This window comes from Grus americana, chromosome 5 (genome assembly GCF_028858705.1).
Source record: "Grus americana isolate bGruAme1 chromosome 5, bGruAme1.mat, whole genome shotgun sequence".
NCBI classification, from domain to species: domain Eukaryota; kingdom Metazoa; phylum Chordata; class Aves; order Gruiformes; family Gruidae; genus Grus; species Grus americana.
This window is the reverse complement of record NC_072856.1, coordinates 54,819,982-54,838,462: the sequence shown is the minus strand read 5'-3', so window position 1 is coordinate 54,838,462 and position 18,481 is coordinate 54,819,982. Positions and strand designations below refer to the sequence as shown.

Here is an 18,481-nt window from a genome sequence, read left to right as displayed (position 1 = left end):
CAGTGAAAGCAGGCCAACCTAACTAACCCACTTCCCCATCAAGCCCATTTTTTCAGAATAAGAATCACCTCCTTTGATTTATCTAATCCCTCAGAAGAAGCCACAGACATAGCACAAACAAGCTCTTCCTGTGATGCAAGACAGTTAGATGCTTCTGAATGGGAGTGAGAATCATCAGTAAATATAGCAAGCACTGGGCTAATCACAGGTAATAGCAACAAGATGTCATGCTGTCGCCTCACTGAAACTGTGCACTAGAAGCTTGTGTGAGTCGGACACTCACAGACTGAAACTATCTCTTGGATGTTGGCATTTATATCAACTATTGTGGAAACAGGAGACTCCTTGATTCATTTAAATGGTTGAAAAATGGAAGCGGTGATTGTAATCTATGTTGTAGATTAGAAGTTAAGTGTTTTCATTGAGGAAATAGAAAGTCTGAATACAAGACCTTTTCCAACCTGCTGGTTCAAACTCAAAATTTCCATCTTCCACCAACATGGCTTAATATTATTGTCTAAAAAGAAGGTTTGGATGGGAATCACTTTCCTGCAGAAGCTGTGTCATCATGCAATAAAGAATTCATTGTTCTCATATACTAATAAATTTACTACTCAAATTTACTAACAAATTGAGAATGTAATTTCATTTCAAAATAAAAAATAAAGCAAAGTCTCTATTAAAGAGAATTCATCTGTGAATGGCAAATTGCCTCCTGGAGCAAATGCACTCATTACGCTCAAAGCAAGGATGAGATCTCCCACAGTTAAATAAAACTAGTAGGAAAAATAATTGTTTGATAAATCAGAGTAATTAAATTTTGCACATGTGAATGCTACTGCACCTCTGTCTGCAGTGCAACAAGGCCAGCCCTGTAGCACAGAAACAGCACATAAGGCTCAGCCCTTTAGTCCCTGAAAAATCTATTACTGAAAGAAATGGCGCACCTTTTCCCTGTTAGCTCTTCATTAATGAGGAATGAGAAATCATGCTCCACAAAGCTACTGGGATCAGAGCAGTCAAAAACAGTGGTGATTCTATCTAGTTCTTGTTCAGCTTCTGCCAATATTCCACGGATCATTACTGTGTCTTCTAGCATTTTTAAAACATCTTATTTTAAAGAAATAAACTGTTTTGCTTTGGGAACCTGCCTGACAGGTCATTTGTTAGTTGGTCTGCCTTATATGTTAATTTTTGTATACAAGGTAAATACTTCTGTTTCTAGTTATGACCTTCCATAGGACAGATACTTCCTCATGAGACCTTTAAACTTTATAGGCACTCCATTGCTCTGTATTAGCACTGAAAGAAAGCTTCTGTAATGATTCTTTAAAATTCTAAAAATTAATTCTCGACCATTGAAAATATTGTGCGTTTAGGATATCTGAACAGAGTTATCCACATGTAGGCGCACACACACATACATCAGTTGTTCATCCGCCTGCTGTACTCAGCAGAAACCTAGCCAATGCAACACAGAGTATGATTCAGCTCACGCTAACCTAGGGAACCAGCAGCTGCTAAGATGAATCACTCAGCTCTCGCGACTCCAGGCTTCATCTTTATTGATTCTAATAAGGGCTTTGATACAGAGGGCTGAATCCATTGCCCACACAGAGGGAGCCAGTGCCATTTGAGATGAGACACCATAACCTGCCCGTCCCGCTGGCAATAGGTCTCCCAGACCCATCAGATGCCCTTGCACACTCTAGGGCATCTGGAATGGCAGCAGTTCCTGCATGTGGGTGACTGAAGCAAGTGCCTCTAGCCCACAAACAAACTCCTGCAAGTAGACTCAACAAATTTAGGTATTTCAGTTGCCAGCTGAAGCTCTGAAATTTAGGAACGTGAACAGGAGCTATATCTGGAAAGGCCATGTTACTGCCACAGTGTATACAGCACTGGTAAGAAGCAGCTTATGGTGGTTTCCCGCCTATATATTCAAGAGGAGACTAACAGGAAAAAAGCACAGCACAAGCTCATTCAAATATGTTCCTCAAAAGTACAAGAATGTGGTGCATACACTGTCTTCCAAACCAATCAAGCAGAAAGCACCAGTAATTGCTTTCAAAAGGCTTACAGGAGAGTGACCTTTGGGCTTAAGGGTCATTTTAAGGCATAGTCATATGGTCAGATCTAGATGGTCATGAATTAACTCACTCCATGTTTCATATCACCTCAGGTTTGCAAGCCATCTAGATGCATTATCATAGGATAGTATTTGAGATAAAAATTCACACCTCTCAGCTGCTTCATGGAGGCCAGTAGATGGCAAACTTGGCTACACTCCAAGCCGGAGCTGGTCTGTGCTGCAGTATCTTGGAGCATGGATGGCATCAGCTAGTAGCCTTTGATCATTTAGATGTATTCAGACACTTAGTGAAAAATCACCACAATTTTGGTAAATTGAGACGTCAGGCAATGAAAGACCCATGATACACTAAGGCAGTGTATCTGCACAGAAACACAGCTTCATCTTTTGACAGTCCATATTTGACAAAAAAGAATTGCTTTTCATAAGAGAATCTAAGCAAAAAATAATTATTTTGCCAATAGCCTAATGTTCTATAAAAATCAGTTCCCTAAACTGATTTCCCTAAAAAAGTTCAGACAGTCTTATTACCCATGTGATCTCTGTGAATTTAGTCTCATCTTAACTTCTCCACTACAGCATTTTTGTAGGAATTGACCATAATAAATGTGATTATGGATGGAGGTTTACACAGGTATAATTCCCAGTGTAACTAATCCATTAGGTGGTTAGCTATTCTATTAGATTAGATACTGCTAGATGACTGAGTAAGGTCTTTGAGCTTCTTCCCAACATGCCTCTTGTGTGTATGTGTCACATCTGGCAAAAACTGTAGTGTCCACTGAGAGAAAGAAGACATGCAGCAGATGCTCGACTGCATTTCTTTTCCTGCCTGACTGCAGCGACTGCTCTGAGCAGTAAACAATCCACTCAGTAAAATAAACTGCTGCAAATGTTCACTATTGCTTGTATCATTTGATTATTACTTTGCTCTTTCTCTTTCCCTAAACAGCTTTGTTCAAATTCCCGTACAAATCTCTATACTCCTGAATTTTTATCAGCTACATCTCTTCTCTCCAGGCAGAGCCCACACTTCCTTTTTGCTTCAAGACTGTTTTCTCTCTCTTCCAAAACAGTTCTTGATGTCTATATGTAGGATTGTTTTATTGGTTTTGTAAGACACTTATTCTTGGAATTAGTTCTTGATTTTTGACTAAGGGATGACATGTTCTGTAAAGTATTCAGTCTCTAAATCAGGCAGTGAGAGAAAAACTATGAAGTCTCCTATTTTCAGAATTGGAAGAGCAGCTGATGTCAAAAAGCAAACAAAAAAAAAAGGAGACTTTAAAACAATATGGTTCACGAGGACACTGCCTTTTAGGGTCAATGTCCAATTTATCTCAGTGCACATGCAGGGTGAGGACTGCAAAGTAAGACTAACAAGCATGGCAGAAACATACACAGTAATTCATCATAATAACAAAGCATAGCACAATTATCAGGAATTTCAGATGCCTGTAGGCTTAACGCAATTACACGGAAACAAATTGTTTGGTCTGCTCAGTTAGAAGTGCAAGAATGCTGGACCAATAAATAGAAAAGGATTGTTGCCACCTATATTCACAAATCATCCCTTTTATGATGTGACAAATGTACAATTTGGCTTTCTTTTTTGGTTTGTACACTGAAATTGTATTCAGTGCCTACTCAAATACGTCTCCATGTTCTGCAACGGGACATGTCACAGAAAACACAGGAAGCAGAGGCAGTGGGCTGCAAGGGTAGTGGAGTTAATGGATATAACCACAACACCTTCCACATTCTTGCTAAAAACTTTAATACAGCAATAGTTCTCAAGTAAGACTGGAAGGAAGGGAAACCTTCCAGTTTATTTTTAGTTGGAATTTACTTTAAAAAAAATGTCTCTGCTTGGTGTTTCTTCACGAGAAAAGTCTAACATCAGCATCATCTTGTGAATAATTGGGTTTGGTCCTGTTCCTGATTTTCAGCTATCTGGAGTACAGTTTAGGCTGCTGTTTATTTGACTTTCCTCCCAGAGGACTACTCTTCTGTAGGAGAATTAAGGCTAAGCAATGCTTACACAGACATTTCTTGCACTTCTGATAGCAGAGAACAAGACCCATTCTGAGTAAGCACTAATAATAGACAACACTGCAAGTAGCTGCTGGGGGCTCACATGCCTGAGAGACACAATACTAACGGCAAAGGCACTGCTGAAAGGAGCAGATAGATTGCATTTGCTATCACAGATCTCTAGTCTGTTTCAGTGATCATGCTGCTTAGGTAAAGTGGAACTTTGAGAGCAAAAGTCTAATTAAAATAAGTGGGCATTATATAACCATGCTTGGAAGGCAAATTTTCTGCAATATTCCTTAGTGACTAGGAGCTGCCTTTCTTTAAAGCACTTATACAGGTCAGCTCTAACAATTTAATAGTTGGGAGATGATAAGAAAATAAATTAGATTTTGGTACACAGCGGTCAAATTAATTTCAGGGGTATATACAACTCTTAGCACTTAAGATCCATAACCACATCATGACTGATCCACATCAACATTAAGGTCCCAATTTTTCAGGGAAGGTTGGATAGTACACATCACACAACTGCTTTTTAGAAGACATCATGATGCTGCAGAAATGTTCTCTATGCAAATGTCATGTTTCAGGGATTGTCTTAGCTCCATCAGGTTACCCATCCTGGTTAGGATTGCACTGGTGAGGATCCAACAACACGTCTAGCCCAGGGAGAGGAGTTAACCCTCAGTCCTTTTTGTTTGTTTATTTGTTTTAATTGGTTTGTCACTGTTGCTTTCATGTTTTTCTTCCTCACCTCATTTACTTTATTGATCCTGTCTTTCCTCCGGTTTCTCTCTTTCCTGGTTACTGTTAGATTTGCACCAGGATGGGAACTCCCATGGGGAGCCCTGCTTGGCCACTTTCTGCTGAGTAAAAGAGTCAAACGTGGCAAAGAGAAGATACTCTTGTCAGAAGCAATGGGGAAAATTGCTGGGAGGGTCCATCTTGGGTGTCACATGTTTGGTGATAATCTGTCATGTTGTTGCAGAGTCCAGGTAATGGCACAGCCACTATGCACTGCCAGCACTTCTCTAAATTACGCCCGTGAAGGAACCATGTAAGGTGCAAAGATACTTCAGCTCACTCACTATGTCTGAGCCTGGTTTGCCAGCACTGCTTTCTTAAGGGGTGCTGAACAGAATTCAGGTTGTCTCCAGCAAGGAGGAGCCTGCTGCAATCAATAAACACCTTACGCGGAAAAATATATCAGCCACTAAAAACAGCCTCAAATTAATTTCACTGGATGGGTGAATTCCATCAAATTCTTTGAATTCTCATAAACCAGTTTCATCTACCCTTAATTTATGGATCTACTTTTTAAAATGTAAACAACTTTCAAATAAGACTTTTTTTGCATTTAAATATCTTTCTCGCCATATTGTGTACTTTCTTATTTCACTTACAAATAATTTTGTGATGATTAACTCATGCATTATGTGGTGCCATGTGTAATGCTCCCTTGTGACAATAACTCAAATTGTATTTCCATAACATCTTCGTCTCTCTCACTCTTGTTTTTTTTTTACTAGAAGAAAACTAGAAGATCTATACCCTCACTCATATGAACAGAAACATTTTCAAGAAAATATTTCTGGTTCCTTTTGCCAACTGACCACCAGCTCACACAGACTAGGGCAATGGCTAAGTGAAAGTATCCATCTACCACAGCTTTGCTTCCCGTGGTTACAGAGCTCGCTTTCCCTTCATTCGGGATTTCAAAAGAAAAAGAGAGATCTTGGAAGCAACTGATCATAGATAGAAGGGAAATAATTTGTCAGAACATGAATTATTCTTAACCTGAAAAAAGAAGCAGACGGATCCATTCAATTTTATCATTTGAGTAGAAGAAATAGGGCTAAAGCCATAAAGTCCTGTAATTCTGAGAGTGATATAAGAACACATATAACATGCACAGAAAACCTACAAGGGGAAATGCTGAAAAATCTAGGAGGGAAGAAAGTGACAGCAAAAGACATGCAATCAAGGGAGATTTGAGGCTTGTCTTGCATTTTGGTTGTTCTCGATCACATCAGTAGTAGCCTGTTACTGTTCACCAATTCCATATCCCAAACCTATCTATATAATGGTATGAAAATTTAGGAGAGGAAAATTCAACTATCAGTAGCAGGCACAGATTGAGAACTTTTTTCCACAAAGCGTTCTATGTACAAGTGTCTCCTTACAAAGCAAAATGCAGAATGAAAACAGCAAGGTCTATGCAAATGGGCATGTGTGAGGTGAATAACTTTTTGGAGCCTATTCAGTCAGGGCTGGTACTAGGAAACTATCATCCTGTAACAAGAAATACAATCTAAAAGGATTTATTATTAAGTTCACCTCCTTGTGAGAGCAGGACTGTTCTCAAAATGTTCTGAGCAGCAGCTTCTAGCTTTAAATGCATGAAACAATGGCTTTTCTATTCCTTTTCTTGAAATATATCCAAGCTTGGGATTCAGTATTCAGTGGCTTTTGCTGTTCTCCCCTTACAAATGTTATATATACAGTAGAAAACGATAATTTACATTAGCTGGGCATATACCAGAGTGTGCTCAATCAGTAAACATGCTTTCTTACCTGCATTTAGGGGCTCCATGGATGCAGCCTCAATAGTTGCCAGATACTAGCATGGAAAAGGCCTTAGTCTTGTACATCACAACCTGATCACCTATTCTTTTATACTATTAATCCTACAGATACAGCACCCTGAGGAACATCTCCAGATGGACTCTTCCTCCTTGTTGTCAAGGTCATTTATGGACATTTGTAGATCTTCAACTATCCTTAGTCAGTAAGCTGAAAGACATTTCACTTTCTTTTGTACTTCCTCATCTAATAATGTTTCCTTCTGAATTGCCCCCAGTTCACTGCACTGTTAATTAGCTTTTATGCATTACCAGAGATGGATGCATCTCAGCAGTGACTTAAGTGATTTCTCTGTAGTTTGTGTTTCAGTTTCCATTCATAAGACACTTCAACTTTTCTTAGTTAATTTGTTTCCTCTTTGTAATACTTTAGCATTTACATAATATCTCTCATTCTAAAGTAAAAAAGGGCAGAGCAGCTGAAGAAGTAAAAGTCCAAGTACTACTATTTGTCTTTGCCTGAAATACTCAAGTTGGCCAGGACAGTATAACATTTTCTGAGTGTTTGTAAACACAGTGTTTTCTACATGTCATTTGGATTATTAAATGAGAGTAGCTGAGCCTTGCCTTAAATACCAATATAATGGGAATTTTGTTGTTTAGTACTACTGTTTTAAGCCAAAGTTTCTCATTCACAGGTCACAGTCCCTTTGACTCAAGTTCATACTGGAGTTCCAGCCTGTCCAGTACAGCAGCGCAGAAACAGCAGCGATACCCTGGCCATCTGCCAGCCCAGGTGCATTGCCATTTCCCAGGCACAGCAAATAAGATGATAAGCAGTACGGAACTACCAAGTAACAGTTATGCGTGATGGAGCCCTGCTTTCCTAGAGATGGCTGAATACCTGTCTGCCGATGGGAAGTGGTGAATGAATTCCTTGTCTTGCTTTGGTCCTGTGCGCAGCTTTTGCTTTACTTATTAACTTGTCTTTTTCTCAATCCATGAGTTTTCTCACTTTTACCCTTCCAATTTTCTCCCCTATTCCAGTGAGGGGGGAGTGAGCAAGCAGCTATGTGGGGCTTAGTTGCCAGCTGGGGTTAAACCACAACAGTTTCACACACAAAAAAAATCCCAAACCCTGTATCCACTACAATACCTAGATAAGACAGTCATGTGTCACTGGCAAGGATTTCTTCAACAGACTGTAAACAGCACACAAGCTTTTCATGCGTATTTTAAGGACATATTTATAGCTCACATACACTTTCCACTTTTATTACCTAATTATTAGAGAGGCAGTTTGCATTAGTAAACAGTTCATACAGTGTCTGAACCTCTTAGCATTACAATGAACATGGCTATAAAGTTGTTCAGCTACATAATACCGGAATGTGTCTGACTTACACAAATGTTGAATCATTTAGAGGTGTAAAGCAGAGGTTTCCCAAACTGGTGGTCTACAGACTCCTGTCAGTGGTCTATAGCTGAAGGTTTATAGCTGTCTGGTTACATGGTGGTCGTTCCCTACAGATAGTGGGGAGAGAAGAGATTAATGAAGAACAAACATTGACCAAGCAACTGTTACTGTTATTGATAAACTGAAATATTTTTTGTTGCTAAAGACTGTACCACTACAGTTTCTCCTAATAACTTTTGCATTTGATTATGATTTTGTCAAACATTGGTTATACAGAAGTTTTCTCTTTCCGATTGTTTTCTCTTTTTCAATCCATCCATTTCTGAGAAAAAGACTAAAGAAGATGTTATTTGTAAGATATTTTTAATAGGCAAAACAGTTCACAGAATCTCAGAAACAGTTAAAAACAGAAGTGTCACCTAGCTTAGGAAAAATCTTGCCAATGACTAAAATGCAAAAAGTGAGTGTACAAGGAATGGAAGCATGGAGAGGCAATGAAATAGGAGTACAACTACATAGTTTGGGACAAAATCAGGAAAGCCAAAACCATCTGAAGCTCAAATTATGGAGGCTAACACAAGGAGAGATTCTACAGGTCCCTGAGACTACAAAAGGAAGCTCAACAAAAATGTGGGGGTGTAGATGGGCAGAGAAGAACTAGTAGTGAACAGCACTGGAAAGGCTAAATGCCTTTTTTGCCTTCACTTTCACAAGTAAAGTCTGCTCCTGGACCTCTGCCTGTAGTATAGTCTGCAAAGGACAGGGGCAACTAGCAATAGGCCAGGAGCTGCTGACAGCTGGAGATACTGAAATCTAAGGGGCTGGTTTGGATGTCCACAGAGGTGGTCAGCATGACTGTGAGACTACTGCCTATCACCTGTGTAAAACTGCAGTGGTCAGAGGAGATCTCTGATGACTAGAAAAAAAGGATAACAATGTCCATTTCACGGGAATGATGGCTACAACAGATAGCCAAGCTACAATACGATCGATACACAGGGACCTTAATAAACACAAGGACTGTGACAGCACGTAACTCATGAAGGTCATCAGTGAACAGTGCAAAGTTCTGCCCCTGGGAAGGAATAGCCCCATGTTACAACAGACTGTAGGAACCTGCTGGGTAAGTAGCAGCCCTGTGGGAAAGGACCCAGGAATGGCTTATTACAATTAGTTGTAAAGAAGAGTTGTATTTCTATTTCCATTTCAAGTCACACACCATCCTCTCATCTCTATGTCTAAATTATTCTGTTTCCCTCATTGTCCTGTCTCACATGACTAACACCTTTACTAGGATCAAGCTCTGCATGCCCTCATACCCCCTACCACATGTGTTTCATCATCTCCAGCTCTTGCCTCCTGCATCCCAGGCCCCTGTTACAAACATGAAAACACAAGTCTAAGTAGAGTCTTGGGTGCTGCTAAGGAGTCACACAGGAACAAGTTTCTCTTTCTCATATAATGTAGCTCCTATCCTGCTGCCTTAGGGCAACCTTTTAGCTCCATGGCATGTTTGAGGTAAAAAGTCAATCTCTATTAACTGAGGAGAGAAACACCCCAGACTACCTCATTGTCCCCAGAAGGTAAGAGCTTAAACACAAGCAGCGAGGCACGAAGTTACTGTAGTACAACTATTCTTTGGTTACTGCACATGTATGGACTATTACCCCCAACATATTCAGAATAATACAGAACAATTTGATTTAATGGGATTTAGCTTGTTCTTAATTGTTAAAGGTGATTTACTGTGTTGAAGCTAGGTTACCTTCCTCGTGCATTAGATTAGGAACACAACTGCCATAGTACAGCTGGTGCGTATAACTTGGTAAACAGGACAAAAATGAAAAGCATTTGGCAGGACAGGTTTAGACCGCAGGTCCCTGAGGCCCATCCTGCACAGTGGATAGCAACTGGGAGGTCCTCAGTGTCTGCTGTTGGGCAGACTGGAATCACATCAGCATGGAAAACTGGGTCCCCCAGAACATCCTGGCAGTGGGGCTGCACAAATTGTAGGGGCTCGAAGCTCTTTTGGGCAGAAGAAACACTCAACTTGGGCCCCAAGACATCTCAGAGGCCAACCCAACCACACAACCATCAATCAGAAAGGAGAGTGGTACCAATCTAGGAGAGTGGTACCAATCAATTCATCCCATTCTGGCCTAAAAAGTGATTAGTTTCAGGACAGCCCCAAGAATGTTTTTTAAATTAAGAAAATGTTCAACATTTTTGTTTTGTCCTACTCTGGTTAAACATTTCATAATTTCATTATAAACAGTCATAATTTCCATAAACATGGAATTTGGCACATGATTACATATGTAGAAGAGCTTTGGGCATGGTTTTCTTATAACTGTGACTTTAGCAATACCCCTTTATTTATCTGTCACTGTCTTCTGATCCTATTTAATGTCATTAGCACTAATTCCCAGCCTAATAAACTCACAACAAAAGCCACAGGTAAAAAGGGTGCAAAAGCAATGTATATTACTACAGAGAAAATAGATCTGCAAATTGCTGGTCTCACAAAAACACATTTCAAATTACTACTTTTTTTTTTTTTTTTTTTTTAAACCAGTGCTGGCTAAAATCAAGTTCAGGAATACATTCAAAATACTTATTTATTAAAACATAAAAAAAACTTTTGAATAGCAAAAATAGAGACTCAGTTGCTCAAAGATCATAAGCAATTTCAAACTTTCTCAGGTCTAATAAAAATCTGCTCTAACTGTATTAGTTATCCAAGTATTGCAACTGCAGGATATAAAAGATTCATGTCAGTAGAGATTTAAGCTCACGAAAGTAGAACGATACTTAATGGTTAGTGAACTGCATTGGAATATTCCTTAAAGCAATTTCTCTTCCTCTATGTCTATGTTACAATGCATTTTATTTCACCCAACCCACGTGAAAACCACAAATTCTTAAACAGGTTAGGGGTTTACTGCTGCTCCAAAATTCAAGTAAACTTGTGGGTGTCCACATCTAGGCCTGTGCTTCACAGAGCAAAATAGTTTCAGAAAAACAAGACATTGTGAGAAATACTAGTTTTACCCTAAGCTTATAAGCAAAATTGAAAAAGAATAACTCTAACAAAAACAGTAAATTCAGTAGGAAACACCTTTCAAGAAATGTAATTTTGAATACTGAAATACACTGTAGTGAGATGCAAACTTGCATGGAAAATACACTGCAGTTCTTGGTAACGTCTCTGTTTTGGTTTTCACCTAGTGAGACACCAATGAACAAGGAAACAATAATTATATTGGCTTCCTATATTTCTGTTCTCTCAATAGTTTTCCTCTCAAACATGTAATGCCACAGCTGCATTCTCTGAATATTTTCAGCTTGATTATAGAGCTCCTGCAACGTGTTTTATTCTGTTTGTGCCAGCCAATAACCCAAAAGAACAAAAACAGGCTAAAGCTTGGAAAGATGCTATGAGCATAGTTTCCTAGCCACTGCACATAATCTGAATTCATAGTACTATCTATGAAATCTCCTGCTAATCTAATGCTTGGGAAAGTACAAAAAGCTTGATTTAACCATCAGTCTTTTGTCCAAGTTTACCACAAACTTTCTATTTCATCTCGTTACCTTGATGTCCACAGGAAAACTTGTATTCAATTGCCCCCTACCCATTTTTTAGGCTGTTCAGACCTTGCAAAATTCGGGTTTTCTGACAGGTTTGATGGATGACATTATTCCTTTCAGACCACACAATTCTGTCTTCCCTAGACTGTGCATTTCCTTTCTGTTGTCTATCACTATGCTTTTCACATTTATCACACTTATCCATGTACATTTTCACTTAAGCATACTTTCCTGGGCAACCAGTACATGTCCTGTTTCAACCTCACTCTACCTTTACCCCTATTCCATGTTGTCAGCACCTACTTGTTGGGATTACTGCTCCCACTGTAACCCCAAACCTGTTTTGGTGCACACGGCTTCTCCCTTCTGCCACCTCCAAAAACCCTGCATGTGCCTATGCTACTTTATGCTGCCACAAGAATTTGTGCAGCCCCACACCAAACCAAACCATGTCATGGAACTGGTGCAGATTAAAGCTCACCAAGTGAAAAAGCAGCAAGCCTCTGTCTGCAGCAGTGCCACATTATGCCATCTTCAAGTACTCGTATTACTATAGGATCAGTATTAAGAACTCGAGCTTCAGAAAGTCTGATCAGCCCTGAAGTATGAACAATTAATATTCTAAATATCCCTTAACATACCGATCTTCTTAGAGATCATATTGTCTGAAGCAGGAAAGCTTAATCCTTCCCAGCTTCATCTTATCTGCCTGCAGTCCAATGTTTGACTCCCAGGACGTGTCTGGGAACCCTCACAGCTTGTTAGCTAAGAGCTAGCGACCTCTTCTCTGAGCTCCTTCTCCAAAGGGACATGTGACATGTCCAAGACCCGGGATCTCTGCTTCAGCTTAACATGAAACACCTCAGGAGCTTCTCCCATGGGTTATCAAACTGAGCAAGATGTTTTACTTTCCTATGTAACCCTTACACTATTTGTTCATTTTCTGTGAGCTGCAATTTTTAAACATTGTTGAGACAGACAGACATCACAGGCCATTTTATTTTTTGGAGACAGCTGTGGATGGACAGGAGAGAGACATATATTGTGATCTTTCTATGGACTTAATTTTTGTTCTTCAACATTTTAGTCTCCTGGTTTAAATAGATAGATAGGTAATTCAAATATGGAGAGTCTTTTGTCTCACAGAAAAAACATGATCAACATCGCTCTAAATATTCTGCTCACATGTAGTGATCCATACCAGGCCTTACACTTTGGAAGGTTTGCACATCAAAAATTTAATTAACAGATATAGTCCATTTCCATATGTCTTCCTCTAAAGGTTAGTGCAACAACATTTCCTGAATACCCTTTAACAATTTAATGGCAGCCTGGCAGTGGTTTCATGACAAATAAATTAAAGTGACATACAGATTGCAGTGGCAGAATACAAAGTACAATGAAGAAATGTACCTCTTATGGAGATGTGGCATGAAAAACATTGACCTGTGGTCCTAAGTAATTTTCATAAGACAAAAGCTTTCTTGGTAATAAAAACAAATCAGTCAATGTTCTGAAAGACTAATATAATAAACCATCAGGGAAGCTATTCAGCTGTGTTAACTCCATTTAGTGAAACAGGAGTCATTATTATTCCACCTTTGTACTTAAAGTTTGGTGATAACATTAGCTGCACTATGACAAAGTAGCCTTCTTGATTAATGGGAGATACCTCCAGAAATGGCAGTGGGACTCAACTTAGAAACATATGCTACCTTGCTGGTCGCATTAAACAAAGCCATCCTGACATTAGGAACACAGGGCTGGACTTAAATGGCAGGACAGAATATTAATTGCAGAGAATCTGAAGATAGTGCAGTGGCCCTGCATGAGATATTGCCAACTCAGAGACTGTTTATATTGAAAAGTGACTAGAACATGAGGTGGATGAAAGAGAGGTCAGGAGTACAAATATTTTGCATAGGAAGGGAAAAAAAAGAAAAGAAAAAAAGTACCTTCAGTCCATAAATCCCAAACTGATTCTCAACAAATGGATACTATACTGCTTTGCAAGAAAAACAAAGTTGTGCCTCATAATTTCTCTTGCAAAGTAAAGAAGTTGTATTGCTATAGGCACTGAGACTGGGAGAAATTACGTGATTTACAAGAAATTTGTGGTGCAGGTAGAAAAGGATCACAGACTATGACTACAAACTGTGCTTTGTAACTGTAAGCTCATCTTTCCACACATACTCAACAGCCATCATTTCCTGAGGAGCTCAAATGTCATAATGATTCTTTTCTTTTTTGTCCCACTCTCATTTGCAAGTATTTTTGCCATTTTGGTTTCTAAATGAGACAGTATGTAGAAACATCAAGGTACCAGGGGAGATGTCATTGAAGTATTTCTGATCTGAACTGGAAATAACCTGCTGGAAGTTTTTCAAGAAACTCAGAAGACCTCCTATTTAACCACTCCTTTCCTTATCCTGCAGTGATTTTTGGAGACCTAATCTATACCACAAGCAACTCCACTAAACCCAGCCAGGATTTTGTCCAATTGCACAAGGTCCAGTCAAACAAGTGCAAAAGCCAAACACAGGCTGTCGGTTGGGACTGTGTGGAATATACCATAGAAAGTTATGAGCCATTTGCTCGAGAGGGGATAAATGGACATGCAGAGCAGAATAGAAGGGTAAAGAAAAGAAGATAAATGAAAGGAGCACATAATATGGACAGAGCTGAAAAAGCATCACAGATAAAGATATGCAATGTCTCTGCATGACTAGCAAAATATAAGGTAGCCAGTCTATGACTGAAAGGGCTGCATAAAAGTGTTTGAAAGTTCTGCACAAATTCAGAAGAGTTGTTCCTGCTGATGCAACATGAGCAGCTAATTATGATGGACATAATACTTCGAGATCCCACTTGAATTCAAGTCTATCAGGCACTGCACAAGCAAATTGGTAGACAATTTCATGCCCTATCAGCTTAAGATATGAAATGATAGGGGTAGACAATGAAACTGAACTGAGAAAAAAATTAGTCAATGTCCCTGTTATTAGATCTGTGTGTAAAACTAGATTATGAATCAGTCTACCAAGAACAGCAGCAGGTACCACATCAAAATATATCATGGTAAGAAAATCAAGGACTTCACCCCCATAGAAGACAAAGCACTCAAGTATCCTGGACTGCGGAAAATAATCCTGTCTCAGCAAAGATGAAAAAAATTACTATTCGTCTTTTACTGATAGTAATATTTCAGTGCAACTTTCCCTTAAAATCTTAGTGGCTTTTCAAGGGACATGTTAAATACTCGTATTTTTTTTCATATCCATGTCTTAAAAAATAAAATGAAATTTCCAGTGCAAAACTGAATTTACATAATCTAGATAACTGCAGTTTCAAATCCTGAGCAAGAATGAATGTCAAAAATTGCTCTATGATTGCAAAAGAAGTTTGCTTTAAAATTTGTCACTCATGCTAGTTATTATAGCATTTTATGTACTTAGGTCAGTTAGTACCATTTGGATAGATTTAAGTGATCCTGTGCTTGTTTATAGTCATTAATCAACCCTTCATGAAACATGCATGTTATTTACAAGCTTATGATCAATTAACTTTCAAAGGGACTTTCAAAGGGACTCTCAGGATTTACAAAAATAACATATCAGCCTTATTTTGTGCAGTTGATATACAATTAAAAAAAAAAAAATCATTTTGTCCAACCTTTGTAAGAGCCTAGTAGAATGTTTTTGTCTCTTACCATCACCCTTAGAACAGCTCCTGTTACAGACTCAAACACAAATACCACAGTAACACGGCAGAGAAACAGCACGGTAACGTCCATCATTCCTCAGTCTACATCCCGTGCTGCATCTTTCATATAGGTTCAGCACAGAAGCTCTCCTTAAGAAACAGGAACTGCAATGACATTATTTTATTTCTTAGATGCTGATTGGTTGGGTTGCTCAAAATTATGGTAGCCTGTATAAACTCTCTGTGGGCTGGCGGTTGTGACTTCTCCTGCTAAGGTCACTCTGTTCCTCCTGCAGAAGCAGAAACAGCAAGCCTGGTTCTACAGGACTCATTCTCTCACTGTGCAACATCTTCTCACATATCTTTTCTGCTTACCCCTTTCTTCCCCATGGCAGGAGTGACCTCAAGCTCCGTCTTTGGGGCAGCAAAATTCAGTTTTGCTGACAGTGCTGAGAAACCTTGTATCAGCTTCATTTAAAAAGATTACACTGTACCTTTCTCCAAAGGGAGCAAAGAAAGTGTGTGATCAGACACACTCTTTCTCTACTCTCTACAATGAAAAAAAAATAAATATAAACATTAAGTAGATCTCCTATTTTGGCACTGTCATAATAACTTAGGGAAAATGTACAGACGAACTGAATGTAGACTCACAGTGAATCACTTTACTCTGGAAGGATTTATTCTCTCTTGATACTAGCTGAATTTGTCTTGAATAGAAAGAGAGGCAAAAAGATCTTATAAAGTCAGATAATCAAAAATAAACTTAGCAGGATAGAGCAGATGAATGCTTGTCTTGCTCTTTTATTGATTTAGCTTTAACTTCTGCACAAAGACCTCTGCAAAACCTCAGAAAATTCAGGCCAGGGTGGTATAGCAGTTGACCCCATTAAGGGAGTACGAGGATTGTAATGTGTTGAAAAGTCTCGATTCCCAAGTCTCAATTCCCCAGTCTCCTAGATGATTCACAGATAGGGAGAGGAGTAGTGGGACATCCTCTCTCCAGACATTAGCTACTCCTAGAAGGTAAATCACAGGACTATGGCCCCAGTCACAGTCACAGTCACTCTGCAGAAGTGACTTCTACTGCTTCTCCAAAAACACTTCTCCAAAAACTCTCTCTTTGTCACAACATAACTTTTGGTAAGAATACACAAATGAGTTAATCAAACCTACCCATAGGCACAGCATAGACCCTCTGGACCTTTGTGAAGTGCAATAGGAAAGAAGTGGCTACTGTCATAATTAATAGATGTATCTAAGTACATTCCAACAGCAGGAGAGCTCTGATCTCTGCACCAAAACATTCTCCATGCCCAGGATGAAGTAACAGCATCCTTGTGCCCTAGATGGGAGCCATATGACTCCTTCAGTCCGGTCTACTTTACGCCCAAACCCAAAAGTTACTACTTTACTTTGCCCTGGTTCAAACACTACAAAAACTTAAAATAAAATAAAATAAATTAAAATAAAATAAAATAAAATAAAATCAATCCTAGATATTCTACTGAATAATTTGACCCAATACCAGGCTGATTGACTCCCTTTCCAGAGGTGTCTGTGACACTGAGATGTTTTGAACTGTCCATATTATAGAGAGGATGACTGTTTACAGGATATTATGTATATAAACAGTTTTGCTCTTTTAGTCTTAGCTCTGTGAACAGGGCTAGCCCTAAGGCAAAGCCTAAGGCAGAAAGTGAAATACATTTTTTAAAGGCTGTTTGTTAATTGAGCCCTAAACTGCTTCCCTGTTCCTTGCCAGTTTTATCCTAACATAAGAACAAATCAATGTTAAGGCACTCTGCCAGATGCTGGGCAATTCAGATTACTCTGAGTCTCCTCTCACTTTCTTGGCAGCTGGGATCTCTCAGGACTATCCAAATTTTGCTCAGCATCTAACAGGATTCAGCCCTAAATGGGCTGCAATCTGCATATGAATATTTTAATTACATGCTGCTATGCAGAATGAAAGCAACCAACAAAGTACAAACAGGTCAGCTAAGAACTTGTAAACTGTGAGACAGCAGTAGGTTTATAATTTCAGCCTGTTTATTATGCTTAGGGCATCTCTCTCTAAAAGGCTGTGATTGAGGGCACTGCCAGCTAGTTGCCTTCCTTGCAAATGAAAGGTGGCAGGAGTTTTGCCAGAACTTTGCTGCCCTCCTGCACTCAGTGCAGAAAATGATGAGAAAATGAAGAGGTTTTTCAGACCACAAGACTGAAATTCACCCTTTTCCTGAAGGCCACTGGACAGAAGGAGGATCATCAGTAGCTTTCATGAAAGAAAAAGGCTCTATCTGGCAGCAAGAGGAGAAGGAGGACAGAGAAGTGGTTGAGCGCCAGCCAGGCTCTGCTCTCAGATCTGCATCAAATGTACTGCAGTGACATGAGGTGCCCAACTCTTGACTTCTTTCCATGGTGACACTGCACAGAGGAAAAAAACAAGCTCTGCTGGGGATGGAGCCAGCTCCCAAACGCAGAAACTCTCCAGGCACCATCTTTTGGCATTTCACTTCCCCTTTAGGACACTGTGATCCACTATCTAGATCAACAGACAGCTTTCAGATTTTCTTTTGACCAGTGAGGCAATGGCTTTTGGCAACTGGCATCTCCTTTGTCACTCCTATTGTCTTCTTGCCCATTGGTGTCGATAGTGCTACAGTGCTCCACTGATTGACATCTTGAATATTAAAAAGATAATTTAAATCTTCCCATTTTATTACACGTGGGGCTTTCAATGTACTCCCAAGATTTTTGGGTGCCAATACAGCTTCAAATGCAGTTTGATGGCAGGTTTTTCCCAGTTGCATACTCCTGTCCCTGTAGCTCTTCAGCAGAGTAACCATTTCAGCAGCTTCATTTCAGCAGTGTCTGGTTGTCATCTGAGAACAGCTGTATCTGTTGAGGACAGCAGCTCAGGATGTTGTCTGCAACCAATAACAATTAACACTTGTGCTTGTTATTTCAGTGCCAGTATTACCAAGGTCCCAGCATTCAGTAGCTATTCATTTATTGTAATGGGTAAAGCATAAATATTTAATAGGTAGATTCAGTGCC

At 39.4% G+C, this 18,481-nt stretch overlaps 1 protein-coding gene across 1 annotated transcript in view; it reads right to left on the bottom strand.

Annotated features, from left to right (window-relative positions):
* The window catches only part of TUNAR (TCL1 upstream neural differentiation-associated RNA), a 172,358-nt gene that overhangs the window by 62,475 nt on the left and 91,402 nt on the right, over positions 1-18,481 (bottom strand). Inside the window, exon 2 of the mRNA XM_054828782.1 lies at positions 8,116-8,235. The gene's annotated coding sequence lies outside the window, so the exon portion shown is untranslated. The remainder of the gene's footprint in view (positions 1-8,115; positions 8,236-18,481) is intronic.